Below are 20,035 nucleotides of genomic sequence, written 5' to 3'. Positions count from 1 at the left end.
ACTTATCCAACACCACAGCCTCACAGCACTGTACACTGTAGGGTGCCAGTTGTTCTCCCTGGTGATCGCCTGGCTGACTGGGAACTGCAGCTCACTGCTGTGCCCAGTATCAGGAGAGGGTATCTCACTGTTTGCTTATCACATTTGGAGTTCAGTTTCAACTGAATACGTATCCCTTACACACTACTCTAAAGCCAAAAAATTCATTAAGTTAGGGACCGTCTGTACAAGACTGCCTATCACATGATCATTTCATTAGCAGGGATAACTTATCCTCTAGGCCCAGTTTCTTCATATGTCAGATTACTAGACTATAGTCTATGATCTCTGAGATTCCATAACCTGCAGATTCTAATATCGTACTATTTTATACAAACATCCATCATGTTTGTCAAAAATCAATAAATTTTCTAAAACACTATCTTGGTTTGGCTTAAATTTCAACTTCAAGTTATAAGGTCAGGTAAGATAAGTATCAGGTAAGATCTAATGAATTAGCATCCTGCTTTCTTTCATACAACTAACCCTCTATCACTCAACAACTCCTTCATTCATCAATTTTTAATTAATATTTGTGTCTAAAAATATTCTATTTTATGAGCTGAAGATATCTTATTTAAAAAAAAATCAGCTTTGCCACTATGGAATTAAATTCTAGCAGAAGCACAGGAAAACAAGCAGTAATAATGGACATAAATAGGGGCCAGCGCTGTGGGGTAGTGGGTAAAGCCTTCACCTGCAGTGCTGGCATCCCTTATAGGTGCCACAAGTCCTGGCTGCTCCACTTCCGATCCAGCTCTCTGCTGTGGCCTGGAAAAGCAGTGGAAGATGGCCTGAGTCCTTGGGCTCCTGCGCCCCACTGGGAGACCCAGAAGAAACTCCTTGTTCCAGGCTTTGTATCTGTGCAGCTCTGGCCATTGTGGCCAAACTGGGGAGTGAACCAGCAGATGGAAGACCTCTCTCTCTGTGCCTCTCCTCTCTCTGTGCTATGCTAACTTTCAAATAAAAAATAAATCTTAAAAAAGGACATAAATAAGTATATAAGGTGTTAAAAGTAATAATGCTAAAAAAAAAATAGAGCAGGTAAATAATCCAAGTGTGGAGGTTGACAGAGAGGAGGAAGGCAAGCTGGAATTGCAAATAAAATGATCAGAGAGTTCTCATTAAGAAGTTGTATTTGAATAATAAAAGAGATCCTGGAATTAGCGATGCCCATATCTGGGAGAAAGATACACAAAGCAGGGCCAATAGCCATGGTGAAGAGCCTAAAACAGGCTATTTCTGGTATATTCAAACAAGAGCAATGAGGCCATTATGTCTGGAACAAAGAGACCAATTTGACTCATTTAAATGGAAAGCTAGTGGGGAGATTTCTGGCAGAAAAATAGTAGATCTGTCTTATGTTTTAAAAGATCACTAAGCACCATGACAGCTGTATTGAAAAAAGAAGACTCTCAACAGACTATTTACCAAGCACTGATTTCTGATGCAGAAAGAAAAAAAACTTATTCCAACCCAGAAAAGCCAATACAGTTCTGAAAGACAGTAAGTCAGAGGACTAATACTATGCAACTTCAAGATGTACTATATAAAGCCACAATAATCAAAGACAATGTGATTTTGGCAAAAGGAGAGATAAACTGATCAATGGAAGAGAGAGCCAAGGAATACATTCATACAGATATGGTCAACTGATTTTTGACAGATAAGCGAAGGAAACTGAATGGAGAAAAGAAAATTTTTTTTCAACAAATGGTGCTGGAACAACACTGGAGAGCCACATATGAAGAATGAATCCGGGCACAGACCTCACACTAAACAAAAATTCATTCAAAACAGATCACAGACCAAAATGTAAAATGCAAAAGTATAAAACTTCTAGAAGATTAATTACATAAGAGAAAATCGAGATGACCTTTGGATTTTGTGATGACTTTTTAGATATGTGCCATACCAATATCATCACCAATGAAAGAAAAAAGTGATAAGCTGTAGTTCATTAAAATTAAAAACTCCTGCTCTACAAAAGGCTTTGTTAAGAAAATGAAAGACAAGCCACAGAGAGAAAACACTTGTAAACCACATATCTAATAAAGAACTGGTATCCAAAATATACAGAGAATTCTTAAAAGAATCATAAGAAGGGTCAGATATTATGGTGTAGCAGGTTAAGCCACTGCTTGGGATGCCCACATCCATACTGGAGTTCCTGGGATCAATTCCTGCCTCTGCCTCAGTTTCTGATCCAGCTTCCTGTCAATGCACCTGGGAAGGAACAGATATTGATTCAAAGTACCAAGTCCCTGCCATTCAAATGGGAGACCCAGATGGATTTCCTGGCTCCAGGCTTCAGCCTAGCCCAGCCCAGATTGTTGCATCTGAGGATTGAATTAGTAAATGGAAGCGCTCTCTCGCTCTCTGCCTCTCTCCTTCTCGCTCTCTCTTTTTCTCTCTCTCTCTCTCCTCCCTCTCTCCTCCCTCCCTGTTCTCTCTCTCCTTCTCATTTTGCCTTTAAAATAAAATTTTTAATTAATAAACATGAAATCTTTTTTAAAGAATCAATAAGAAAACAAACAACTCAATTAAAAAGTGGGCTAAAGATCTGAACACAAAACTCACCAAAGGACATATATTGGGTAGCAAATACACAGAAGCAAAGATGCTCAACATCATATCATTATGGAATTGCAAAGCCAAATAATGAGACATCATTATACACCTGTCAGAATGGCAACAATCTAAAACAATAACACCAAATGCTGACAAGAATGTAGAGCAACAGAAATTCTCAATCTTCTTAGAAATGTAAAATGACACATCACTTTAGAAGACAAGCTAAAAACTTCTTAAGTGGGGGGCCAGCACTGTGGCATTGTAGGCTAAGCCTTCGCCTGTGGTGCCGGAATCCCACACAGGCACCGGTTCATGTCTCAACTGCTCCTCTTCTGACCCAGCTCCCTGCTAATGGCCTGGGAAAGCAGTAAAAGATGGCCCAAGTGCTTAGGCCTCACATGGGAGACCGGGAAGAAGCTCCTGGCTCCTGGCTTTAAACCCACAGCTGTGGCACTGCAGTCCATTCGGGTAGTGAACCAGCAGATGGAAGATCTTTCTCTCCATCTCTCCCTATCTCTGTCTATAAATCTACCTCTCAAATAAATAAATAAAATATTTTTTAAAAGTTTTCTCACAAAGCCAAACCGAGTTTTATCATCTATTCCAGTAACTGCACCCCTGTGTGTCTACCCAAATGACTTGAAAACTTATTTTGACATAAAAACTTGCATATGAATGTTCAAAGCAGCTCTGCCAAATACTGGAACCAACCAAGATATCCTTCAGTAGGTGAATGCATAAACTGTTGTAGATCTATACACATTAACTATTATTAGGGATAAGGATAAACCAGCAATCAAGTCACAAAAAGACCTGGAGGAAGTCTAATAGCATTTTGTTAACTAAAAGCAGCTAGTCTGCAAAAGCTACATAATGTATGGTTCTAATTATAAGATCATCTGGAACAGATGCAACTCAAGAGACAGCAAAAAGATGAGTAGTTTCCAGGCTTGCAGAAAAGGGGTAAGACGAATAAATAAAGGAACACAGACGATTTTAGGGCAGTGAAGCTGTTCTGTATGGTACTGTAATGGTAGATAAATGACATGCATTCAGCCAAACCCAGACCTATGGATTGGGTGAGCAATAATATATCAATACCAGATCCTCAACCGTAACTAATGTCCCATACTAACAAGATGTTGATAATAGGAGGAACTGTTAGGGGTTGGAGAGGGCAAGAGAAATCTGTTACTTCCTGCCCAATTTATCTGTAAACTTAAAACTACTCTAGAAGTCTGTTAATAAAAAAAAATTATTCCTTCCTCAAAAAGGGCCAGTACTTTGGCACAGTGAACTAAGCTGCTGCCTCATAAACACCAACATTCCATACTGGAGCATTGGTTGGAGTCCCAGCTGCTCCACTTCCCATCTAGCTCCCTCCCTGCTAACAGGCCTGGGAAAGTGATGGAAGATGTCCCAAGTACTTTGGCCCCTATACCCACACAGGAGACCTGGATAGTGTTACTGGCTCCTAGCTTCAGCCTGGTCCATCCCAGCTGTTGCAGCAATTTGGGGAGTGAACCAGCAGACAGATTTTCTCTCTCCCTCTCTCTCTCGCTCTCTCTCTCTGGCACTTTGCCTTTCAAATAAATATTTTTCTTAAAAAAAAAAAAACTATTACCTTATATCCATACCTTGCCAATTTCCAAAATATATTTAAGATATCATAAACTAGGGGCTGGTACCATGGTGTAGCAGGTAAAGCTGTCACCTGCAACACCAACATCCCATATGGTCATCAGTTCAAGTCCCGGCTGCTCCACTTCCAATCCAGCTCCCTGCTAATGTGCCTGGGAAAGTAGCAGCAGATGGCCCAAGTACTTGGTCCCCTGCACCTATGTAGGAGATGTGGAAGAAGCTCCTGGCTCGGGATCGGCTCAGCTCCAGCTATAACGGCCATTTGAGAAGTGAATCAGTGGGTGAAAAATCTCTGTCTCTCCCTCTCTCTCCCTCCCTCTCTATAACTCTATCTTTCAAATAAACAAATAATTTTTTTAAAAAAGATGGATAACATAAACTAAAAAGATATCAGAAGTTGTAATAAAATATAAAAAAATCACATGTAGGAATTATCAATCCAATTATATAAAAATTTTGGCTAGAACGTCACTTATCAATGTCCCCCTGATCGCCCTCAACCCCATTCTTATGCTCTTACTGCACAAGATGATTATGTCCCTCAGCGCACCAACATCACTGTCATGATTGGAACAAGGTCTACCCCTTACATACCAGACTCCTGCAAAGCACATGAAGAGGTTTAACGGCATGAGAGCAATCAGAAAACCATCAATTTGCTAAAGAAGCTGAGATGCAGAGAAGCAAAATAAATCATGCAATGTCCCAGCCCAAAACTGGCACGGGCAGAACTTTGACACCTGTCTCTGACTCAAAAGCCCCAGGGCTTAACCATAAAGCACAGTGTCATTTTTATGGAATGCATCATTCTTAAGTGGTCAAAGTCAGCAATTCAATAAACTTAGTGGCTGAGCTGGAAATCAGCTTACCTTAGCAAAAAATGATCAGAATTGCTTCTAATTTCAAATCTTGATAATAAATTATAACCCAGGGGCCAGCACTGTGGTATAGAAGGTTGAGAGGTGCCAGCATCTCATGTGAGTGCAGCTTTGAGTTCCCGTTACTCCACTGCCTGTCCAGCTCCCTGCTAGTGTGCCTGGGAAAGCAGCAGAGGATGGTCCCAGTCCTTGGGACCTCTGCATCCATGTGGGAGACCCAGAGAAAGCTCCTGGCTCCTGGCTTTGGCCTGGCCTAGCCCCAGCCATTGGAAATATCTGGGGAGTGAAGCAGCAGATGGGAGATTCTCTCTCTCTCTCTCCTTCTATCACTGTCTTTTGAATAAATAAATCTTTATAAAATTAATCAGGGGCCAGCGCTGTGGCATACTGGTAAGGCTGCTGTCTGCAGTGCAAGCATCCCATATGGGCATCAATTAGAATCCTGGCTGCACCACTTCCAATCCAGCTCCCTGCAAATGCATCTGGGAAAGCAGTGAAGATAGTCAAGATCCTGGGCCCCTGCACCTGTGTGAGAGACCTGGAAGAAGCTCCTGGCTCCTAGCTTTGGATCGGTCTAGCTCTGCCTGTTGTGCCCATTTGGGGAGTGAACTAGCAGATGGAAGACCTCTCTCTCTCTCTGCCTCTCCCTAAGTCTACCTCTCAAATAAATAAAAAAAAAAATCGTAAAAAATGTTGCTATGATTTAAAAAAAGAATTAGTTCATTAATTAAAACCCAGAGAGTGTGGCACCGCATGCATCTCTCCAGAGCTGGGAGCTCAGGTTCACCCCTGGATCAAGTACATGTCTGCCGTCCTCGGCGTATTCACCTGCTGCCAAGCAGTAAGGATGAACCAGGACAGTACCCTAAACTAGTTTTTCCTACACCAATAACACAGGGCCTCTTATGGTAAAACTTGCTGCCTTTTAAAAATGTAAACAAAGAAATATCACAGCCCGGATTCTAAGCTATCAAGAGCTAAGGTAGGCGCTGGAAAGAGGAAAAGCTCTATAAAAGCATCTCTTCTGGTCAGTGTAAATACAGCCTTAGAACTACCACATCTCAAAACAGTCTATCTTTAAAAAACTCAGATCATACACTTACCAGGAGAACAGAATCATAGACATGACCTTAAAAAACTGGGAATTATTTCAGAAGTTCATAAATTCTTTAACAGGAGGCCACAGTGTAGGCTACACTAATCCTCACACTGTACATGACTAAAACTGCCTACAAAGAGCAGTTGTGCAACTGACATACTGGAGCTGTCTGTAATGTAATAGTTAAAGAATGTGATGTCACTGAGGAGGTACCATAATTTCCTGTATTTAATGCAGAGTATTAAAATGTTGCTATAAAATTAGTATTTACAACATTTTTAAACATATCACCAAAATAAGTATATCAGTTGTGGGTTAAAATGTTCATAAGAATATGATTTATTATTGTATATTTGTGGACAAAATGCTAAGACTCCATTTTCCTATTCAAAAATTAAAAATATCCGAACACTGCCATCAAAACAAGATCAAATTCGATAGCTATGTGACAAAAATTGGCTCAAATGGTAGAAATCATTAACAGTTTTTAGATCATAGCCCTCTGCAAGAATTTTTTTTGATCACAGCTCTCTGAAAGAATGTTCTGAAAGAATGTGATGAAACCTGTGGGCTTTTTTTTTTTTTCCAAATGCACACAGCACATGTACACAAAATTTCCCTTATAAATTTAGCAAGCACCACACTCTTTAATCTCAGCTTAAAAACTTCTAACCTGAGAGAAAAACTTAATACTAGATTGTATAATCGCTACGTTTGTGCTTTGGCCTGTAACGCTCTGGAACACTGACCTATACATATCAATATTCTAGTAAGAAAATAAATGAATACCAATATTACCAATAAAATGCACTCCAAAAGAAAAACTGCCTTGGAAGTGGGAAGAGTAGCACTTAGTCTGTGGGATCCAGGTTATTTTAAACACCAAGGGTGAGTAATGTCAAGAGTGCTGACATGTCAAAATCCCAACTTTTAAAAATAGGTATATTTTTAGGCTTTTTTTTTAGTAGACTTCTATTACATAAGCACTTAATCATTTGGTAAAAGCAAGTTTCAAATTTATATATGAGGGTTCTTCAAAGTGTTTGTAGAAAATGAAGTTAAAAATTAAGTTTTGGGGGGCTGGAGCTGCAGTGTAGCAGGTTAAAGCCCTGATCTGCAGAGCCGGCATCTCATATGGACACCGGCTCCAGTCTCAGCTTCTGCACTTCCAGTCCAGCTCTCTGCTAATGTGCTTGGGAAAACAGTGGGAGATGGTCCAAGTCCTTGGGCCCCTGTGCCCACATGGGAGATCCAGAGGAAGCTCCTGGCTCCTGGCTTCAGACAGGTCCAGCTCCAGCCATTGTAGCCATTTGGGGAGTGAACCAGTGATGGAAGACTTCTTTCTGTCTCTGTTTCTACCTCTCTCTGTAACTCTTTCAAATAAATAAAATAAACCTTTTAAAAAAATTAAGTTCATTTGGGAGCAAAGAAATTTTAAAATCCATACATACTTGTAGAAATCCACAGCAAATTCTCAGTACAGCATCTGAATTACTTCACGGGATAGAAAATAAGAATGTTTAAATGCCTAAGCTATTTATTGTCAGGATCACAGAAATACATTTGTTAAAGTTATATTTTTATGATGATACTCTCTACAGTGGAGGAACAGGGAAAGGGAACTGCACAGCAGAGCAAAAACAGCACTCTATACAAGGCAAAAACTCTCAAGCTTCGATGTACTCCTGGAACTGCAAATGACTGCCACACACTCCTATCCTCACTACCTTTCAGGATGTCAGTGTCAAAAAACTACAAGATTAAAGCAATTAACTAGATGACATTTAAAACCGCTAATTTTTTTGTTAAAGATTTATTTATTTATTTGAAAGGCAGAATTACAGGGAGGCAGAGAAAGAGACAGAAATCTTCCATGCACTGGTTCACTCCCCAAATGGCCCTAACAACCGGAGCTGGGCCAGTCCAAAGCCTGGAGCCAGGAGCTTCTTCAGGGTCTCCCACATGGGTGCCAGGCGCAAGGACTTGGGCCATCCTCCACTGCTCTCCCAGGCCACAGCAGAGAGCTGGACTGGAAGTGGAGCGGCTGGGACTTGAACCTGAGCCGGCACTGCAGGTGGCAGCTTTATCTACTACACCATGACACTGGCCCCAAAACTACTAATTATTTTATTCTAAATGTATCTAAGATATTTCAAAAGCAAACAGAGTCAAAGTCAGTTAGTGAAATACGACAACTAGAATCAGAGTAACTTTATTAACACGGTGCCCTAATGAGACATTTCAAACACGAGTTAACATTCCTCAAAAAGGCTGCTGCTGCTCATGGTTTTGCTCGGAGCCACTGTAGTAGCCAGTCCCAACATGACCCCCAACAACGCTGCCTTCTATTACATACACCCTTATGTAGTCCCTTCCCACACTGTACCAGGGTTGCCAACGTCACCAATTATATTCAGCAAAAATTAAATGTTACTTCCAAAATTGGGTTATAAAAGAGAACACGTTCCGCATGGATGCCCACTCTTCCCTGCTCCTGGATCTGACATTCAGGGGAAAGCAAGCTGCCATACTGTGAGCATACGGTGAGGTCCAGCCAACAGAATGTGACTTAGCCTGGGAATAGATTCGCTGGCCCAGTTACCCTTGAGAGACTGCATCAGCTTGCCTGCCACCTCAAGGGAGCCAGACTAGACCATGGGCCAGAGACACCCAGATAAGCTGCTCCTAGATTCCTAACCCTTGGAACTAGGAGAGAGTAAATATTTGTTGTTTTCAGCTATAAGGTTTAGGGATCATGTGTATTACAGTAGTAGATAACTAACACTACTTTTTATTCTTTTATATTTTGAGCCTCTTGAACTTTATAAATTATTGGTCAGCAGATTATTTAATTCTTCTTTCACCCTGTCACATATTTTTTTAAAGATTTATTTTATTTATTTAAAAGACAGAGTTACAGAGAGAGGTAGAGACAGAGAGGTCCTTCATCCACTGGTTCACTCCCCAGATGGCCGCAACGGCCAGAGCTGTGCGGATCCAAAACCAGGAGCCAGGAGCTTCTTCGGGGTCTCCCATGTGGGTGCAAGGGCCCAAGGACTTGGGCCATCTTTCACTGCTTTCCCAGGCCATAGTAGAGAGCTAGATTGGAAGAGGAGTAGCCAGGACTAGAACCGGCGCCCATGTGGGATGCCGGCGCTTCAGGCCAGGGCTTTAACCCACTGTGTCACAGCACCAGCCCCTTACCCTGTCACATATAACCTCTTGCTCTTTCATTTTCTCTACAACCACTCAAATTTGAGTCCCTTGCATATTACTATGACAAATACAGTCGTATACTACATAGCAATGAGACTATAATCTAAGAAACATTAGGCAATAACACAGTACTACAAATATGGAGAGTACTTTCATAAACCGAGATGGTACAGCCCACACACACCTTGGCCGCATGGCGCAGAAGAGGCTTATAGAAAACACATTTTATGAAAAAGCTATGCATAGATTTCAACAGTTTTTAAAACAAAATAAAACTATTTTTTAATGTCATTTTTAATCTTCTTGAAGTACTCTTTTTAGGAATGGTACACCCTATCGCTCCTAGAGTAGTAACAAACAAAGCAACATGATATTAAGTCAGGTACAAGAGAAAATGCCACAGACCAGGTAAGACTAAAGAGACATGACAATTAAAGATAACCGGGCATCAAAGACAGTATCCTGGGAAAAGACAAGGACATTAGGGGGAAGCTAATGAAAACCAAGTCAAGTATAAAGGTTAGCTCAAGGTAATGTACCAACATTGGCACATTAGCCGTGACCACTTAGCACACTGATGTGAGATGTTAACAATAGGGGACATTGGGCACAGGGCATTCAGGAACTATCTATAGTAGCTCTGTGATTTTTCTGTAAATCTAAAACTACTCTAAAACAAAAAGTTCATTTAATTTTGTATTTCAAAAGGGTAACGTTTTGAGGAATTTTGAGAGAAAAAATAATCATTCAGTTTTATGGTAAAAAAATTTTAAGACAAACTCTATAGCTAAATTATTCATCTTTAATTTTAAAATCTTTTAATTAAAGCCCTTGGCATTAAACTTCCGTTACCACATTCAGAGGTTTTATTTTGATTAGCATTACAAAAGCAAATTGTTTAAAAAACACAATAAGATCCAGGCTTGAAGGCCTCCTACACACCAGGGAGAAAAACAAGCTTTGAAGACACAAACATTGTGACAGCTTAATTTGAAATCTTAACAGTTACAGCAATGGAGTACATATGTAAATACTATTTGGGCACCCTAACAAAGCCCATTGTGTTTTACAGATTAATCTACCAGAAATTAAGAATGACTGCTCTTCATCTTCATGCAGAAATGAAAACATGGGCTTTTGTTGTTGTTTTTATGTGAAAGGCAGAGCAAGAGAGAAAAACAGAACGAGCACTGTGATCCTCTGCTTCACTACCCAATGCCCTCAGTGATGGAGGGTGGGCCAAGGCCCAAGCCAGGATCCAGGAATACAACCCAGGTTTCCCATATGGAGTCCAGAATCCAATTATTTATGTCATCACTGCTGCCCTCCAGGGTCTACATTAGCAGGAAGCTGGAGTCAGGAGCCAGAGCTGAGAGTTGAACCCACATACTCTGAGACACAGGCACCTTAACCATTAGTGTGAACATCTTCCCTGCTAACACTTGTCTTTATTACTGATTATCAACTTGACAATGGCTCTGCACACTTTACTTGAATTAACCTTGCTTTACCTGTGCAAATAATAAATGGTGAGCAATTAAACTCAGAAATGCAAGGTATTTATGTTTTAAGAGGAGAGCTAGCAAATTGGAAGCCCTGTTTTCTGCCTAGAAATGATATAAAATAGATAAGGCAAAAGCGAAATTACAAGTGGCAAGTTAGCAAGATGGGTGGGGGGGGGTTGTAGAATAGCCAGTAAAGACGCCACAGCAACATTGGCATCCCATACATGCACCAGTTCCCATGCAGTTCCCTGCTAATGTGCCTGGGAAAGCAACAGAAGATGGCCCAAGTGCTTGGGCCCCTGCTCAAGTGGGAGACACAGAAGAAGCTCCTGATTCCTGGCTTCAGTCTGGCCCAGACTTTACCGTAGCAGCCACTGGGGAGTGAACCAGCAGATGGAAGATATCCACCCCACCCCCCTCTGTTTCTGTCTCTCCCTCACTCTCTCTGTAATGCTGCCTTTCAAATAAAAACAAAATTAATCTTTTTAAAAAATGGGTAAGAGAAAAAAGAGGGTAAGTGGCGGACCAAAATATTATTCTTACTACCAATCATACCGAAATTGGAGAATATTACTTATGAAGACAGGTAGGTGGTTTCCAAACACTGACTCCCATAACTGAACAGACTCACCCTCCAGTCATGGGCAGTGTGGTATCATGATTGGAGAGTCTATCCCAGTAAAATTTACAGTATGGTGGAACAGGCTGGGCCATGGGTAGTTTCATTCATAAGACAAAGAGAAGAACGTGGATGGGCCACATAAACTTGATTTCTAATTTCAAATTCACCAATCAGTTTAAGTCACTTCTATTTCTCAAAAAGGGCACAGGAAAGCATAAACATTATATTAACAGAGTTTTTGCCACATGAAGAAAAATGGAATGCAGAAGATGCATTTCCCCCACATATGAACAATGAGTCAATCAACCAACATTTACTTAGTAACATCGTGTTAGGTATTAGGAGGAATATTCTTAAATGCAAAAGAAAATATAATAATATTTAAATCTGAATATTTCCTGGCTCAATTTTCCATTATTGCTAATTTATTAAATAGATGTACCATGAGAGTATAAGCAAAAAGACTGGATAAATCTAGTAAGTTCTCTTATTATTATTATAACTTTTTAGGTCATCAGTATAAATGAAATCAAGGAACTTAGAGTCTTTTTGTTCATCCCTATCTCCCTAAATAACACCACAAATTAGGATAAAAATAAAACGGACCAGAGTATCACTGTGCAGAACTGAGGCAGGAATGTAACAAAGGGACTACAGGTCTGAGGACCTGTTCAGGCCCAGTCTTCCCTATTCTTGACCTTGTTCTTACCCTTATTTCCTTACACTTCAAGGAAATGGTTATGAGCACCTTCATCTACACTCAGATATCAACTTTATCACACATCAGTATCATTCTATAAAACTACTACAGAATTATAGTTAACTCTCAAGAGGATTTATCTTCACACCCCCTGTACCTAACTTAGGAGTAAAATAGTGTGTTCAATTTCAATTTTAAAGAAAAATAATTAACAGTCTGTTTCCAACAATGATCCTTTACCCACTCCAAGTCCTGGATTGTTCCAAGATGTAGTCATCTCAGGTTTTGGGTCCACCCATCCCCTACATTTGATAGAGGTGTTTTATGCTATTATGTGATAGTGAGCCCCAATTCTGCTGACTTTCTGGCATTAACATTAAGCCTGTCAGGCCTTATTTTTTGTTTTTAGTTTTTTGTTTAAGATTTACTTATTTATTTGAAAGGCAGAGTTACAGAGAGGGAGAAAGAGAGAGAGAGCGATCTTCCAGCCACTGGTTTACTCCCCAGATGGCCCCAATATCTGGGGTTGGCCCAGGCCCAGGCCAAAGCCAGGAGCCAGGAGCTTCTTCTGGGTCTACCATGTGGGTACAGGGGCCCAAGGACTTGATTCATCTTCCACTGCTTTCCCAGGCACATTAGCAGGGAGCTGTATCAGAAGTCGAGTAGCAGGGACACAAACCCGTACCATATGAGACGCCAGCATCAAGGACAGAGGCTTAACCTGATCCACCACAACACCGGCCCTTCCTGACCATTTATGAAAACAAGAGCCTACAATCTGCTGGAAAATCCCTACTTGTTTAATACCAAGCCCTGTGGCTTCCAATTACTCCTTCCCTTGGTGTCACAATCTTAGCATCTCAGTTGTGCTGTATTTGTAACCCAAGTGTTCTGTGCACAACAGGGACCCATCAGAGATGGAACAATCACTCATCACCTGGATGTAGGCCAAGTGCCATCTTCTGTTTAAATGAATGCAGTAGAGGATCAAACAGCAATCACCATACCCACAAATGGCTGAGCAAATGGAGCTGTTTCAGGAAGAATTTACAGATATCACGATATTCAGAAAAAAGCAGCTGGAATTCTCAACTCCAACGTCAGCCCAAATATTAATTATTAGGAATCTCCTGCTTCTTCTGATCCTTAAGTCTACTACATCAGAGCCACAGGAAAAACAGAATATGCCCCAAAGTGTAATTTCCTTGAAATCTTAATTTGCTACATACTAAAAAATATCTACCAACTGCAGGTCTTTATTTACCAAAATATTAAAATTTTTATTGTTTAAATCACAACTATATACTACAAACTAAGCACCAATAACTAACACTTATCAGTTATCAGTCACTTTTCCAAGTGACTGGAACTAGGCACTTTTCCAAGAAATTTACATGCAGGAACTTCTCCCACTTCACAATAAACCTACAAAGGAAGTACAATCATCGTTCCCATTTTAAGAGGACTCTGAGGCACAAGGATGTTCCAGCTATCAGGGCCCAAGAGCTGAGAACTACTGAGGAGACAGGAATTCTAGTGCCTAAGGTACATGTGCATGTGTTCCTTTCACAGAAATGCAGTACGTGCCTAATTACCATCGCTGCTTATTTCAGACCAGTAAACTGAAGCCTGGAGAGATGATGTAATGTAATCAGGGCCACTCAAACAGAAACCTGACTTCATTGGTAGTTCAGGATCTAGTTCAACAAACAAGACTAAATAGTCTACATTCCTAGACACTGTACAAAATGACACAAAATAGCTTGAGGTATTTTATAAGATGAAGTACTTTGCTACCTAGCATACTGAATATTTGAGGGACAGGCTTTTAATCTAGCAGTTAAGACACCGTGTTCCCCATCCAAGTACTTGGGTTGGAGTCCCAGCCCCGGCTACTGAGTCCAGTTTCCTGTTAACATACAAGCTTAGAGCAGCAGTGACAGCTCAGGTAAAGGGGGTCCTCCACGTGGGAGACTTGGATTGCCTTCCCAGCTCTGGGTTTCAGCCTCCGCCCAGCCCCAGCTATTGCATTTAGGGAGTGAAGTAGCAGGCAGGAGCTCTCTCTTGTCTATTTATATATCTTTCTCCCCCTCAGTCAAATTCTCCCCCCCCCCTTTCTTTCTCTCTCTCTCTCTGCCAAGTGGAGGGGAAGGTGAGGGAGGATAAGAGGAGGAGAAGAAAAGGAAAAAAAAATAGGGAAAGGATGAAGGAAAAGGCCTTATTTATAGAATACAGACTATAAGAAAGAAAGATCACTATTTTTACAATTAAATAATTGACTCAGGCATCACCAGCTACCAAGTAAAAGGCTATTGGGAGAACACAGTATATGCAAATTATCTGTAGTATAATCATTAATTAAGAGTTAAAAAAAAAAAAACACCAAAAACTGTTTTTACAGTAGGGAGATGTAGCAGACGCTCTCTTAACAACTGATAAAATGTTCCACCATCATTAACGGGACACACAGCCATGTGCCTACTGATAGGGTGCAGTAAGAAGCATACCTCATCATCTCTGTAATATTTTTACCAAATATGTTTAATTCATGAGAAAGTAAGACATGTCATGAGGAAGTAAGACAGCTCTAGGCTGTGGGACATTCTGTAAGACAACGGGTGAGGAGGGGCTGTTCCAGAATAAAAAGAGACTGAATATACACACTAACAAAACACAGTACGATCCTTATTTAGATCATGGAGTTCCGTGGGGGTGAGGAAGAGCACTGAGTTAAAGGTTGGGGAAAATCGGAGAATATGTAGTACATGTTGGCTGATATATATAATCACAACTGGTCTAAGGAGAAAAGCCAAGCTTTTTTGGTTGAAGGCAACATGATGTTTTTAGCGTTTCTAAACCATTTTATTTTAATTCAGACTGTCAATCTGCACTACAGCAGAAGAGTTTAAATAACTTTTCCAAATGTAACTAAGCCCAACTGAAGGCAATCTGATCTGTCACAAACATGAGCTCTTGCCAGCTTCTGCAAACATTACATATACCGAGTCATATGACTGGCATCCAGAAACTGACATAAGGAACAGAATCATCGTGACAATCTGAGGCCTTTCCCCATCTTTTCATTTTTCATTTACCATCATCACACGATTCAGTTCTGGTTAAATAAAACATTCAAACTCACAGCTTTTCTCTCGTAAAAATGCATTACATTGACAGTAATGGGCTTTGTTTTTAGGACAACAGGGAAAAAGGAAAAAAGGAGTTGACAAGAACACCACCTGGGAGCTGGAAAGCAAGACTGATGCCTGACTTGACAGCTGAGTCCTAAGCCAGCGGTGAGAAACAACCTGATTCACAGCTTGAAACCTCCCCCGCAAAATCCCACCAGAAATGCACACCACAGGCAGCTGTGGAAGCTGGGGCACAGTGAGCCTTCCAACAGAAGGGGAAAGATCTCAAAGCAGATTTTTCTCCATTAAACGATGACCTGACCCCAAAAGGCTCCCGAGGTTTCTTCTCTGGAGTGAGTAAATCACTGAGGGTCTCCAATCTGTGTGACAACAGACACAGACAGGAAAGGCAAATGGAGCACAAGTTCGCACTCTAAAATTTAACATCCTCCAACCACTGTCCACCCACTCGGCTCTCACAGGTGAAGCTGAATAGAGTGTTCTCCGATGAATCTGACAAGCCTAAGAAAAATGACTCCAAGATTTTGACACCAGGGTTTCCCCGATGCCATGGCCCAAACAGATCATCCTTTTAGTAAAGGCTAAAGTTGACAAGTCCACCACACAGTCAGAGCGTCCATAATTAGCTTTAGACCAGGAGCAGAACACAGCCCAGAAAGAGTTCTGAGGAAAGTCCCTACTATAAAACCAGGGACTAAAACAAATGATAGGTCTTTTTAAGAGAAAACAGAAAAGGCAATGAAAATTTAAATAATTATTAACATTATTAGGAGGAAAGAGGTCTTTTAAAGAGAAAACAGAAAAGGCAATGAAAATTTAAATAATTAATAACATTATTAGGAGGGAAGATACTGCACCTATAAAATAAGGAAAGGATGCCACAAAAACACAATAAAATAAATGAATTCTTGGAGGAACAGGCATTGTGACACAGTGGTTTGTCCCTCACCACCCACACACACACTGGGAACACCCATATCAGAGCGCCTGTGAGTCCAGATCACCCCATGCTTCTGATCCAGCTTCCGGCTAATGTAACTGGCAGGTAGTGGACGACGGCCCAAGTACTTGGGTTCTGCTGCCTATGTCAGGGATCCAGATGTCCAGATGGAGTTCCTGGCTCCTGGTTTCAGCCTGGCCTAGATGGTTGCATGCATTTAGGGAGTGAACCAGCATAAGGAAGATCTCTTTCTCTCTCTTTCTCTCTCTCTGCCTCTCAAATACAAAAAACACTTTTTTTTTTAAAAAAGCAAATTCCTGAAAAAATAAAAATATGACAATAGAAAAAGGAAAATTCAATTGGAGGACTGAAAGATCAAACTGAGGAGATCACTTAAAAACCCAAGCAAAAGGAAAAAAACAACTGAAAATTAGCAATATGCAGAGGGCCTATGAATAACAGGGCAGGAAAACTAAAGGGAAGAAAATTTTAAAAAACAAAATTAAAGTACATAACCTTACAGACTAATGGAACAATCAAGTTTCCAGCAGAATTGATGAAAAGGCACTTACAACATAGTGTGTCATCATGACATTTCTGCACATTGTAGGCGAAGACAAGACTGCAGAGCAGTGGTTCTCAACCCTGACCACCTATTAGGATTACATAGGGAACTTCTCCAAAATTCTTTTAGTTGGGCTCCACTCCAGTTCAGCTACTTCAAAGTCCCTCATACCAAGACTTGATAAAGTTCCCAAATGATTCTGAAGTGAACCTGCAGTTGAAAATCACTGTCTTAAAACTTCCCAGAAAGAAACAGAAAATGGAAGAGGAGAATGACTTTGAGATTTCAACAACAGTGAAAACCCAGAAGAAACCAGCTTTCAAAATTCTGAATGAAAACTTATTCCCAAACCAGATACTAAAATTTCAGTGTAAAAAGGTTAGTAAACATTTTTCCAGAACACTGAGGTCTCACAAAAATTCTCTTCAATGCATCTTTCTTCAGGGTACTCCTAGAGAAATTAGTTCACCAGAACAAGGCTGTAAACAAGAGAGTAACAAGACCTGCTGGAGGGGACATAAGATCCAGCAAACAAGGCTCTCGCACAGAAATGGGTGAGTGGTATTCCAGATTAGTGGTTACCTGTGCCACAGCGACAGAGGGCTGCCATCCAGAATAAAATAGAATGGCTCTCAAGGTTCTCTGAAAATAGCATCCAAAAAAATACAAAATGCCTGATGTGTCTGAATGCTTTGAGAGAGAATTTTAATTGTGGAGGATGGATTTGTGATATGTACATAGAAAACTAAGTAAAAAAGACAAGACAATCATTAACTCCAGAGCTGTACAAGAAGAAAAAAGTAAAAAAGTTATACCCATGCTTCAGCTGTAAAAACATTTACTATGTCTCAGGAATGTGATACAAAATACTGATCTAGACATACAAATTACACAACCACACCGAGAAGACAGGCTGGGAAGTCTGAACTGTATAGCGCTAGCAAGCTAATTGGTCACCCTCTGGAGAAGACACCCAACAGACAAAGCACAAAACAGAAAACCAAGCAGTGCATTAGTGACATGATTGATTGATTTCTTTCTTCTTCCTCTTCATGAGGCAAAGAAAGAGCTCCCATCTACCATTTTATTCCTCCAAATGTCCACAGTGCCCAGGACTCAGCAGGCCCAAAGCCAGAAGCCAGAAATTCAATCCAGCTCTCCCACCTGAGTGGGTACGTGCCCAACTACTGGAGTCATCACCTGCTGCCTCCCAAGGTGCACTTTAGCAGGAAATTGGAATCAGAAGCAGAGCCAGGACTCAAACAATGCAATCTGATATAAGACATGTAGACGGGCATCTTAACCTCTAAGCCAAAGCCCTCCCCTGGTGGTGTTATTTAAACACCAAATGAAACAGTCAAAAGTCTGAAGTTTTTGTCTCTTTGAATGTGAGCAATGGTTAGCAGGAGTGGGAATGAGTGGCTATGGAGGAGATTCCTAATTTTTGTGACAATTTTTGTAAACTACATGCATGAACAATCTGATAAAAACTAAACGAAATTACAAAAAGACTAAAATGCAAAAAAAATTTATAATCAATAATATTAAAAAGGGGGAAATTAAGAATGGTGTAAGCTTGGTAAATCCATATCTACATCTATTCTAATAAGAAAAAGAAAATTTCTGTAGTTACAATGCTTTATTAAATTTTTTTTTTTTTTTTGACAGGCAGAGTGGACAGTGAGAGAGAGAGACAGAGAGAAAGGTCTTCCTTTGCCATTGGTTCACCCTCCAATGACTGCCGCGGCCGGCGAGCTGTGGCCAGCGCACCACGCTGATCTGAAGCCAGGAGCCAGGTGCTTCTCCTGGTCTCCCATGTGGGTGCAGGGCCCAAGCACCTGGGCCATCCTCCACTGCACTCCCTGGCCACAGCAGAGAGCTGGCCTGGAAGAGGGGCAACCGGGACAGAATCCGGCACCCCAACCGGGACTAGAACCCGGTGTGCCAGCGCCGCAAGATGGAGGATTAGCCTATTGAGCCGTGGCGCCGGCCATAATGCTTTACTAAATTTTTAAAATGTTTATTTATTAGAAAGGCAGAAAGGGAGATAGCTTCCATCTGCTGGTTTACTCTCCAAGTGCCCACAACAGTTGAGGCTGTATCAGGCCAAAGCCAGGAGCCCAGAACTCAATCCAGGTCTCCCAAATGGGTGGCAGGGATCCAACTACTTAAGCTATCACTTGCTATCTGCCAGGGTGCACATTAGCAGGAAAGCTACAATCAGAAGTACAGCTGGGACTCCAACCCAGTCACTCCAAGATGGGATGTAGGCGTCCCAAGCGGCATCTTAATTGCTGTGCAAAATGCCCACCTCTATGGTTAGAAAGTATTTTAAAAGTTACAGTATAAATATTTTATTAAGAGATATGGAAGTAACCACCAGAAACACTGAAACATGATTCCAAATGGCTTTCGGGAACAGGGTAGGAAGAGAGAAGGAGATGAAGCTGAAATCATTCATTTTCATTACAAATCCTCTTTACTATTTGATTCTGTATCCATGTAACTATTAATATTTAAATAAACTTTTTAAAATAAAATTTGGAAAGCTATTCAAACAAGGTCTGTTTTTAACTTTATACTTTGCTTCATTTACTAACATTAACTTTCCTCCATTAACATGTAATATTTGTATATTTTAATGGGGAACAGTATAATATTTCAATACATGCATACAGTATAATCTGGTCAAATCAGGAAATCAGCATAACTGACATTTCTATTTCTTCATCTTTCAAAGGAATGAAGTCTCCAAGCTCCTCTCTTCTAGCTCTTCCTACATCATACATCACACAGTATATATAACACATTATTCTGACCACAGTCACCCCACTGTGCTGTAGAACACTAAAACCTAGTGTTTCTATTTAGCTGTATTTTTGGTACCTGTCAGCCACCCTCCCTCTTTATGCCTCACAACTCACCCTTCCCAGTCTTAGTAATCCTTTTTAAACTTCCACATGTAAGAGAAAAATACACAGTATTTGTATTTCTGTGTATCATAGACTAATTTTACTTTTTCTGAGGACCCATCATGCTGTTCTTCATACTGGCTACTCTAATTTGCTTTCCCACCAAAGTCTTTTAAAGGGTTCCCTTTGCTT

At 40.7% G+C, this 20,035-nt stretch overlaps 1 protein-coding gene across 45 annotated transcripts in view; it reads right to left on the bottom strand.

Annotated features, from left to right (window-relative positions):
• Positions 1–20,035, bottom strand: part of DST (dystonin) — a 483,923-nt gene that overhangs the window by 303,012 nt on the left and 160,876 nt on the right. The window lies entirely within an intron of this gene.

Source organism: Oryctolagus cuniculus, chromosome 5, assembly GCF_051225735.1.
Source record: "Oryctolagus cuniculus isolate XC-2025 breed Fujian yellow rabbit chromosome 5, ASM5122573v1, whole genome shotgun sequence".
In the NCBI taxonomy this organism is placed as follows: Eukaryota; Metazoa; Chordata; class Mammalia; order Lagomorpha; family Leporidae; genus Oryctolagus; species Oryctolagus cuniculus.
The sequence above is the reverse complement of the archived record's forward strand: the minus strand, read 5'-3'. Positions and strand labels throughout refer to the sequence as shown.